The following is a 10373-nucleotide window of genomic DNA, read 5'->3' as shown; positions in this document are numbered from 1 at the left end:
GCCCGCACACGCACACGCGCGCCCGCGCCGGGGCCACGCGCGGGGCCAGCCAGGGACGCCAGCGGCACGGCGCTGGGGACCGAGAAGCCCGACCGGACACTCTTGGCCCCTAGTGTGCGGCGGTACCGCTTCTGCTGCCAGGCCCATGAGACCCCGGTGACCTAGAATGCGCCGCAGGGACCACACAGACGTTTGAGTCGAGGTCAGCAGGAACCCTAAAACTAGGACCAGTGTCGTCCTGAGACTTCGGTCTTCCCAGAGACCCACCCCATCCGTGAACTGCGCGATTCTACGGGGCAGGGGTTAAGGGTGGGGATGAGCTGAGTAATCCCCAAGTCCAGCAATTCCGAGTTGTAACTAGTGTCCCCAAGAGGTAGCTGCGGCTGCTGCGGCTGGTGGTGGTGCTTAAAGCTAATGTAGCTTATTAACCTTAAGTCCTCCCAGCAGACGGCCCCAGGAGGAGGTCTGGGTCTTCTGAGTCGTCCAGGTTGTGCTTCTTAGCCATGCCAACTCTTTGGCAGACCTAAGCTGATGCACTTGGGGAGAGAGTGGATGCTGCGCTTGATGGTCTCCTGAAGAAGTCCATGAGAGTTCTAGCCATGTTTTGCCTGTTTCAAGTCTTGTACTCCTAAACATATAATAAATAACTTTATTACTTACTATATGTAAGTAACATATAGTAAATAACTTACCTTAGTAAATTCTACCAGATGAATTTAGGAAGGTAAGTTAATAGGAATCCTGCAACACATTCCCAGTAGGTGGCCACCATTCTCATTAGCTAGAGTTTGCATTCCTTCAGTAGCAAGTTCTTGGACTGTTGGCTACTGACCTGAGGGCTGTCTCTGTTTTCTTGAATGTGCACTCCTCTAGACTTTTTTAAATAGACTTCTCATTTTGGTCATGCCCTAGAAGGGCTCTCTATCTCTAGTTTCTCAGACTCCAAATAGCTCTAGCAGGCCTCTACATACAAGGAGTATCTTGGCAGCTCTCCTCTTCCCCAAAGCTCAAGCTCCTAGTGATGACTCGCTCTCTTCAGCCTGAACAACTCACTTGACAGGACTTGGGAGGTTGTATTTGAAATAAGAATAGAAAACGAGAACAGATGCATAAAATAGAAATTGAAACGTGGAATGTGCATTAAAAAGTTAGAAGAAAAAGAAAGGTGGAAAGTATGAACATATGTAGAAGAATCACCATGAGGGGAAAAAAGCAGTTTTCAGAGAGTCAATCCAGAGAAGAAAAACCAAATAAATGTTTGGAAGTGTTAAAAATATGCTGAGTTCTCTGAAGTACGGAGAGTAGGTTTTCATTAGCTGCCTTTAATCTCTTAAGGTTCTTTATAAATGCATAACAGTAAAACTGTTTATATCTGGTTTATACCCCCAACACACACACATGCACACGAAATTCTGACGGTTAATGTTATTTCATATCTGAAGAAAGTTAAGTATTTAGGTATGTAAGGAGCTAACACAAAGAAAATGCTGCTCTTCCATATTTGAATATTTGCCTCTCAATAGCAAGCAGGGAATAAAAAAAAAAAAAAGTCTGCAAAACTCTCTAGGGTGATTTTAAGGAAGGATACAAGAAAAGAGGAAAAAAATGATGGTTTTCTCCAAAGTGACAAAATAATCCTCTAAAATATTAACAATATCTAGATTTAAAGATTTCCATTTACCAAAGATTAAATCAAGAGAATGAAAAAACATTCATGACTTGCTAATAAACCGACGTATTTTGGCTTAAAATAAAATCATCACTGCTGCTCTGAAACAAACTTTCCACATCCACATCACAATATACTCTCATATAATAGCCGTTATCCTTCAATACCTATATACAATATCCAGTCAACTTAAAGTAAGAGTCCAATTTGCCTTCCAAGCCCAAAAAGGAATTTGAGTGACCCATCAGTGCATCTGCCATTTTCTTCCATTCTTTAAGTGTTGCCTAAGCCAAGTCTTCATAAAATATTCCTAGAGAAAATTGTATCATGAATTAAAAATGAGGGGAAAGGGGACAATGAAAAAAGGCACAGAAATATAAATCAAATCTATTTCCTTCCTATTTGTTATTAACCATATGGAAAAAAACTTTCATTCCTTTGATTTATCCTAAATTTTATCAGTATATATAGTTTTAAAGTCAAGATATAAGGACTACAAAGCTAGTAACACTTCATGCGGTTTCTAATGACTGAACATCTTTCTTTCCTAGTTGTAAATGAGTACAAACTCAAAAGACATTATAAGCTTAAGTTAACAAATTTCTAAATAGAGGAAAGTCTTATTTGTACTCCCAGAATATTTTATTTTCCTTTATTTATCCTTCACTTTGTAAAAATTGAAGCAGGAAGGCCTGTATAATTATAGGAGATCATCTGGTGTTTGATTTTTGTAGTTGCAAGCCTTTATCAGTACTCTCAAATGTGTTTGTGTGTGTGTGATTGCAATTATAATTCATCCCTCAGAATTATTTTTTAATATTCAGAGAAAAAAATCTCGTGACAGTGACAAAATATTCAAATCACAACACTTAAAAAATGTTCCTATGATATTTTCTCTCTGTATAAGTGATTCTTATTGATGCACTACCATATCTCTTTTCAATTCTCAAAGGAAAAATTATACAAAAATGCCTTAAATGAGACTTCTGTTTCACCTCAACTTATTTCTGCTTATAAAATTCAACTCATATATGATAACATAAATAATAAAATGTTTTTATTGTTTAATTTTAACCAAAATAGTTTGCAAGAGGAAGAAGAGTGAACAGTTTTGGAGAAGGATGTAAAAGTGTGGAGGAAAATATTGTTAGTGACCCATCTGAGAAAAACTAGGAAACATCTGCATATATCCATGTACTATTATATATATTGCATAAGGCCAGCCAGTGGTTTTCAAACTCTAGAATAATCAAAGCTTACCGCAAACTCAAATTGCTATACTACATCCCTGAGGGGTCTTATTCAGTTGGTGGTTTGTGGCCACAGTGCTATATGAGATTCAATCTTAACCTTTCGTTTAATCTGGAATAAACCTTACAGATCATCTAGTCGAATTTCTTCATATTATAAATAGAAAAGTTAAGGCACTGGGAGGTTAAATAACATTCTCAATATTTCAGATCTAGAAAAAAACAAATTAAGAGGTAATACCACTTATACATTTTGTTAAATTATTTTCTTTTTTTTTTTGAAGAATGTCTCCTTTTTCTATATTAACTACTTTTGCCATAAACAATATTTGGATATACTATAGGTGCATATTGGTAAAAAATAATAAATGTGATTGAAAGTTCATTATAGTAACCCAAGGCAATAAAATTGTGTTGCAGAGTAGCTTATCCATAAGTATTTAAAGATGCAATGGTTTAATCATTACCCTAGACAGAAATTCATGCTATAGTAGAGATGCCATTGGGCTTAGCATGACATTGTTCCAGCAGTAACAACTAGATATTCCACAAACAAGCTTAGTATACAACAGTATTTGCATAATAAAATGATTTTATCAAAAATCTCTTCATTATCCTTTTTTCCTAACTAGTCAGCTCATTTCATTGGGCCTCTACTACTGTCTGAATACTGATGTCCCAACAAAATCCTTATGTTTGAATCCTAACCAAAAAAGTGTTGGGTTAGGAGGTTGACCTTTGGGAGATGATTTGGTTATGAGTGAGATGTCTTCACAAGTGCGATTAGGGCTCTTCTAAAAAAGATTGAAGAACTCCTTTCCAGTTCCATAATTTGAGCTTACAGTGAAAAGATACCATCTGTGAGAAAGCAGGCCCCCAGAGACATTAAGTCTTCTAACATCTCTGTTCAGCTACCAGGTTCATTACTATTAAAAAGAAATTCTACTGTTTCTTAGTCTGTACTATTTTGTTATAGCAATGGACTAAAATAGCCTCCAGTGTATGTTAGAAAGCTTTTTACCTGTGTAATAGAAACTGAAATTTAATGAACAAAAGAAAGATGATGGTATAAATATCTTCAGGTAGAATTAGAGCAGAAATTGTAGGACTATTGAGATTATTTCTTCCTACTTCTATAACCCTGTCACCCCACCTGTACCACATACCTCATGAATTGGCTTCTTTCTTTTAGATCACTTTCTTTGAACTTTGTTTGCTGGTAAATTCAAGTTTATATCCTCATGGATTCACAACTAGAAGAAAGGTCATGACAGAAAGCTTTCAAGGGACGATTTTGTCAAATCTAGTGTAGGTAATTGATATACACCTCAGCCATTCATTTGAGATTGGGGTAGTTTTGTATGGTTCAAAGTTCCTCTTTCAGCATGCCATTATTATTGCACAGAATACATCTATTATATACCACGATTTTCCAGCAGGTGGCAGTAAAATGAGTTATTTTTCCAAAATCTGTTTCAAAGTTCCTGATGAGTGGAAGTATTTTTAGGAAGCAATGCTACTTTATAAATTCACACAGAGAAGAATGCCATGCGAATTATCAGTAGTTATGTAGGGATCAGTAGACAGTGTTGAGCAAGTATAAATACCTCATTTGAACTAAGTTGCCCACTCATTGGCTGATTAGGTCTCCTAAAAATGATGTATGCTCCTAAGAAAACAAAAACAAAAACAGTGATGAATTCACCATGGAGCTTTTATAATGGATTGTTGTATTTCTTAGTTTTGTCTCACATATGCAAATTTACACTTTTAAATTATGATTATGATTATGATTATTTTTATTATTTTTGCAGATCCAGGGATTGAACTCAGGCCGTTGCGCTTGCCAGGGAAACGCTTATTCCACTGAGCCATCTCCCTGGCACCTTTAAATTATTTTTGTGAAAAAAAATAATAAGGCAAGCCAAATAGCTCAGTGGATTAAAGCTCCTGCAAGCAGCTGCAGGGGCCAAGGTTTTCATCCCCTAGCCTGCTGCTGTGCTGGCCCCACCCCCATGGCTCACTGAGATGGCAATTCAGACTGGGCATGTTGGCATGCACCTGTAATCCAAGCTATTGGTAGGCTGTAAACAGGCAGATCACTATGAGTGTGATCTAGGAGTGAGACCTTGAACACCTGTAGACCCTTCCCTAAAATGCAATAAATAAATAAATAAATAAATAAATAAGTAATGTTTGCTTTCCCAACCTAGCTTCACTCAAATGTTAGACTTGGCCTTAGTTTATACATGCCTATAGCCACCAACTACCACATGAATTTTATTCCAGGGTCACATCCCAGGTAGCAAGACTTCATGCAGCTCAGTGCTCTGCTTCGCTGCCCCGACACATGTGCACGCAGTGTTCACTCAGTTAATCCTTTTCACTCAAAACTTCCAAGAGGTACCACTCATCCTGACACCAAGAGCCTGAGCTTGACATGGTAGTCCTTGAACTGTGGGAACAAGAGAGGAGAGAATCTAGGGCATTCAGTATCTCAAAACTTCCATAGTTTTGGCCAAAGAAATGTACCTGAAACTTGGCAAGTTGCTGCTGTGAACAACTGATCTGCCCTTTTTCTCTGGGAGGTGACTCAACTACAAGCAAGGAAAACTTGAACAGTAAGTAGAACTCACTGTACTCTCTATGAACCAAGACCACTGAAAGTCTTAGTCATCTATTCACTCGGAAAACTTCAGAGACTGTATTTGGAAGTTCCCATTCTTATAAAGTTTCAAGGTATTTTTCCTATGGAAATGAATAAGAATGGAGAAGTATAAAGTGAGAGAGGACAGAGAATTTGAAAGAGGCTGAACTCCTTCTCTCCCCTGCTTGAAGAATACCCTAGCCTTCAAATGTAAAGCCATGCCCTGCCAGTTGTTAGATGGCCTCCACTTGAATGATAGCCAGATAAACTATGCAGTTTTAATTCCATAACCAAGAACTGGGATAGAATGAATCACCCAAATCTGTAGCATAGTAAGTACTCAAGAACATTCTATAAATGGTAGTACTGAAATGTAAGTCCTCAGATACCAGTCTCAGCTGAAACATCTTGTTACAAGCATTGGAGTCCATAATGATATACTGCTGTATTTAACTGGCATGCTACTGGCACTCTCTGTACCTTCTTCACCAAAAGACAATGAGAGGGGCTGGGGAGATGGCTCAGTGGAATAAGTGCTTCCCTGGCAAGCGCAAGGGCCTGAGTTCTAATCCCCAGTTCCGCAAAAAAAAAAAAAAAAGACAATGAGTTATAGTGTATACCTCAATCCCATTTCCATTATATAAAAGGTACAGCTATGGATAAAAGATTCTGTCCCTCCCACTCAACTTCCTATGTCAAAACTCTAACTTGTAGTGTTAATGTCATTTGGAATAGCAATAGGGCTTTTGAGAGTCAGTAAGAGTAGATTATTTCTTAAAGATAGAGCCTTTGTTGTGATATTATTATCCTTATAAGGAGAGAAATTCTTTGTCCCTCTCTCCTTGCATATATATATATATATATATATATATATAAATGCCACAAGGAAAATCCTTACTATAGGCCAGTTTTGTTTTGTTTTGCTTTGTTTTTGGTCCCAAAGATCAAATTAAGGACCTTAAGATTGCCAGGCAAGTGCTTAAGCCATTGGGCTATGTCCCTGGCCTCTTCATACTGTTTACAATTGTCAGAAAATAAATCCCTTTGTTTAAACTACCTAGTATACAATAGTTTTTATAATAGCTGAAACTGCCATAGGAAGGTATTGCTTATGCCAGAGGAATTCTAGAATCACATGTTAATGATGGCATTGCTTATAACATAGTTTGCAATAAGGCTTGAAATCTGAGTAAGGCTTCTGAATGTCTGGCTAGTGTTTATACTGTTTATATGAAATGAGAGCATCTGGAGTTTTGCCATTCACAGATAGTAAAGTTGAACATGAAAGACTTGTGTCTTAAGCCTGAGGGCATAAATCTGGTAGAAACAGTGAGGCTAGACAAGACATAGCCCATAGCTTTTAAGGAGTGAGAAGGTATTAACCTCATATCTTAAGTAAATGTACCAGTGAAGAAGAAGTCCTTTGTTTTAAGATTTCAGTCGATATTATTTGCAAATGTGTATTCTATGTTTTGAAACATATTAAAATTATTTATAATTTTCAGTGATGTATATTGATGTACCAAATAAATGGTAAACAAAATATAGACAGCATAGTGTAGGAAATAACATGGCTATGAACTAGTCAGTGTACATACATGATAAAGACTAGGTGTTACTCTAAAAGTTTTGTATAAGAGTAGTCAACATCACAAATTACCTAATACTCAACAATAATTACATTATGATTTTATTTTAATTTTAGATTTTAAGGACTAGAAATTACTTTAGATGTCATACAGAAAAAATCCTTTATTTTTACTAATATAGACAACATGTACAGAGAGAATGAAATATTAACTTGAGCTCACAGAACACACAAATAATTAAAATCAAACTCTCAGATGTGTGGTCATCAAATGAGCCATCTCATGATACAAATAATTGATCAAGAGAATGCTATCATTTCCTAAATTGCCTCCTTTTAATAACTCCATAAACAAAACACAAAAAATCTCCTATCTTAAAATCTTCTTATGGTTTGTGGCTTTCAATCTCCAGTAATTCATAGGTCTAGTGAAAATGCTAATTCTAATGCTAAAAAAGCTGTAGAGAAGATATCCAAAGAGAGTATCAGGGTATACAACTATTTTGTCTTAATTTAATGAGAAGAAAGATTTGTACTAATAATGTTTGGACAGGATATCATCTTGTACTATGCATCTTGTACTATGAATAACCACTACGAAGACAACAATATGCAATGTATTAATTATTGAAACTTTCCTATTAGTCAGTTTTGAAACTGTCTCATTGCTATTTGTTTCTCAATAAAATTAATAAAAAAAAACAAAGACAGTATCAGAATGAGCTATAAAAGCAATTGGCAACATGGTTATATACATAGCAAATATGTACTTGTAAATGCTTCAATTGACAGGACAGATAGCTGAATGATAACAAATACCAAGACAGTGTCTTTTATCCCTTAGAATCCCATTATAATGGTCATCTCCTATATTACTTAGCATGTCACAAAAACTTTGTAAAACCTTTTCAGTATTAATATGTGCAATGTCCTGTTAGAGTGCATTTCTAGTATGCTTAATACTAGCTAAACATATGACAATATTCATGCAGAAAGAATGGAAGGGAAATAGAGGAAGAGAAGGATCAAAGAACTGAAGGAAAATTAAGGAGGGAGAAAGAAGGAGGAAGGGGAGGAAGAGGAGGAAAAGGGGAAGAGAAGAAGAGAGAGAGGGATGGGAAGGACCCCATGGCTCTCTCTCACAGCTGTCTAGCATCCCTAACCCTAGAAATGCCTACTGCTTCTGCTGCCCAGATCTTTAAAATCCCCCCCCCACCAACCCGATTGAGGCTGGTACTTCACAGTCACTTTGTTAAAGGAAAGTCACATCTGCCAAAAGGGAGTTCTTCATCCCTCACTTTGAATTTTCAAAGAACTAAAACCAAGCACTTACTTTCTCCTTTATTGATTCTAAACAAAAAAGCAGCAGGGTCATTGAATTGGGAGGTAGACATCCTTAGTTCAGAGCTCTTTTTCTATCAATAGCTAGGTGATCTTGCACAGGAAATTACACCAGTATTTGCCTACCTACTCTATAAATGTGGATACCATCCATATTTAGCAAAAATAGATTGAACATGAAAGGAGATAATGATGTGGAAATGTTTTATAATTTGTGAATTAGTAAATATTAATCACTATTAATCTTTATGTGTGTGGTTCTTTTTTTTCTTCTTTCTTTCTTTCTTTTCTTTTGGTATGGGGAATCGAACTCAGGGCCTTGCACTTGCCAGGCAGGCTCTGTGCTGCTGAGCTACAGCCATGGCTCCTTTGTGTTTGTTTTGAATGATGCTCTCTGTGCATCACAGAACCTACTCCTTTTGTGCCATGATTTGACTGCTTTCCAGAATTTTCTGATTAAGCAAATCCCTCTGTCACAGCATTTTTTCCAAGTCTGTTTCAGCAGTTCCAATTGTAACACAAATTTTTCTGTGTGCTATATATTCCTCTTACACAATCATGAGGTTAAATATGAATATATTAGACACTAAAAACATTGATCCATTTAACCCAGGGAGAAATGGCAGAAAAGATCGACAAGAGCTGGCTTAGATGGTGACTCCTCTGCCTGGTTGGTGAAACGGCCCCTGCCCCCAAGCAACAGTATGGACTTTTATACCTTTGCAAAGTTAGTAACATGTGACACAAGGTTGCCTAGTGACTGATATCTGGCACTAACCAGTCAGTATGCTGGTCTCTTGACTGAGGTAGCAGGGCTGCTTTAGGCACTGAGGCCTAGTCTTGTGTTCACACATTTGACCAATTTTCCAGCTTCCGCAGCTCCCAACAACAGCAAGTTAATTTTAGGTTTTAAGCATATTTTACTTGACCATAGAATTCTTTTTATCCCTCCCTCTTTTCCTCTTTGTCTTTTCCTTCTCTTCTCTTTTCTTACTACCCTTCCTCCCTCCTTTGCTTTCTTCTCTCTTCCTTTCCTTCAGTTCTTCTATCCTTCCCTTCTTTACCTTCTCTCATTCTTTTCTTTCTTTTTTTTCCATCTTTCCTTATACTTAACACCTCTAAGCATCCTCCTTAAAGAATTTCCATGAAACACACTTTGGTAAAAAATATTCTTTTTTCTTTCTGTATTTTTTTTTTAATGGAAGGATCTACAGGGTGTACAGGGTCTCACTACTACATTGGACTCATAGTGATTCTCCTGTTTACAGCCTCCCAAGTGCAGGGATTACAGGTGCGTGCCACCAAGCCCAATCTCAATGGTTGTCTCAGTGTGTCCCGGGGGCTGGGCTGGTACTGCAGGCCTGGGGATTGAACCTCCACCCACCCACCCAGCCTTGCACCTGCTTGCAGGCATTTTAATCCACTGAGCTATTTGGCCAGCCCGTAAATAATATTTTTATAGTTTGTGGTGATCAGTGTTGATCACATTTGCTTTTTCAAAGGATTCATTCTGTAAACCTGGATTATTCTGTGTGGGAAGTTTTGTCAGGAGTGTGTGTATGTTTCAGTAGTATTTTCTTGGTGATGTATTTTTCCAAGTAACAAATTTTGTTCTGCTATTTTCATTCATGCTGTATTTATATAGAGTCTTACTATTTCCTATGTATTTTCTAAAGCCATTAATTTTTAGAGTAATCTAATAAACTCTTTATTGTCCTTAAGTTTCTCAAAATAAAATATTTTGCTTCAGATCAGAAACATGAAGGGGAGAATTTGCTTGTTTTTAGTTACCTCATCACTGAACTATTGGTTTGCTGCAGAGTATTTAGGAATTTTTAAAAGGCACATTGAGAGATTAATATCTGGTTTAAATTACAA

This window comes from Octodon degus, unplaced genomic scaffold, assembly GCF_000260255.1.
Source record: "Octodon degus isolate 3935 unplaced genomic scaffold, OctDeg1.0 scaffold00124, whole genome shotgun sequence".
In the NCBI taxonomy this organism is placed as follows: Eukaryota; Metazoa; Chordata; class Mammalia; order Rodentia; family Octodontidae; genus Octodon; species Octodon degus.
The sequence above is the reverse complement of the archived record's forward strand: the minus strand, read 5'-3'. Positions refer to the sequence as shown.